Source organism: Propithecus coquereli, unplaced genomic scaffold (assembly GCF_000956105.1).
Source record: "Propithecus coquereli isolate 6110/MARCELLA unplaced genomic scaffold, Pcoq_1.0 Scaffold127, whole genome shotgun sequence".
NCBI classification, from domain to species: domain Eukaryota; kingdom Metazoa; phylum Chordata; class Mammalia; order Primates; family Indriidae; genus Propithecus; species Propithecus coquereli.
The window spans coordinates 5,276,376-5,277,714 of NW_012136858.1; positions in this window are offsets into that span (position 1 = coordinate 5,276,376).

The window sequence follows — 1,339 nt, forward strand, 5'->3', positions numbered from 1 at the left end:
TATACCCTCAAAATAAAAACTTAAAGATGAATGCATATAAAACCATTGGGAAGGTGGTACATGAAGGTAGTTGTAAATACCAAGGCACAAATTATAGTGAATTGTTTTGAGGTAAACTGAGTGATGATGCTGGTTGCTGAACATATTTTACTTAAGGCCCCGGTTTACATATAAAAGTTTATAGTTTCCATTATAGTAACAGAGGGAGGCTTCTTTGATATTTTTAATGCCCAAGGATTACAAGTGTTTTGGGGAACTATAACATGATTATTTGTTGATTGTTAAAAAAAACAATTATTTCTCTCCACATCCCCTTAATAGTTTCCCATAAATCATATCCACACATCTCATTCTTTCTCTTATGGCAAAGACAGACTTGCTGCTCAACAAATTCTTTTCTCTTGGGCTAACAGCTTGACTGCATTTCTTATCCTCTCTTACAGTAACGTAAGGTTATATGACTAAGTTCTAGCCAATGGAAGGTTAGGGAAAGTGGTGGAAGGCATGATCCATAAATATCTTTGGCATGATGCTCTTATTTTCTCTCTTTCCTCAGCTGCTAGTTGAATTTTGATACCAGGGCCATTTAGGAATTCATGCATTAAAAAGGGCAGAGCATCCATCAACCCAGATCCCTGAATAACTGTGTGGAGCGGAAACCTTCTTCTACCATGGATCAGACTTCATGTAAGAAACAAATAATTGTCTATCATGTTAAGCTATTGAGACTTCAGAGTTTACTCTTCTAGCAGCTAGCATTACCTTAACCAATACAATATATCACATTCAAAGGAAACTACTATATGATTCATCTAGTGCCTGTCATATAGAAGATGCTTAATAAAATGTAGCTATTATTATCACTAATAAAAAACATTATTTTATCTATCCTGCTTGTGCAAGCCTCTATAAGATAATGTCACACTGCAGTAGTAGGAGACAGAGACATGTAGTTACATGGGGTTCTGCTTTGCTGTCATCCACAGGAGTTTCAGAATCCATTATTTCTGCTGGATAATAAATACAAACAAGCACAGTCAGGGGTAAGATCAGGCCCTGTATAGTGCCCTTCACATAGCACAATCTTAATCAGTGCTTTCTCATCACATTGATTAAAACAATGAGTGCCTTTGTTGTGCCACCCCCCCACCCAACACACACTTAGGTTGTGATCTGGTAATTTTTGTAACAGATCATAGAGAATACAGAACTGCCATGGTACCCTGGTGAGACTAGAAGCTTAACTGAAAACAAAGGTTCCAAGTACATAAAATATTTTTATGTTGATATCAGAAGAGAGCTATTTCAATTGACATTTAAATTAAATATAAGGCTCCAA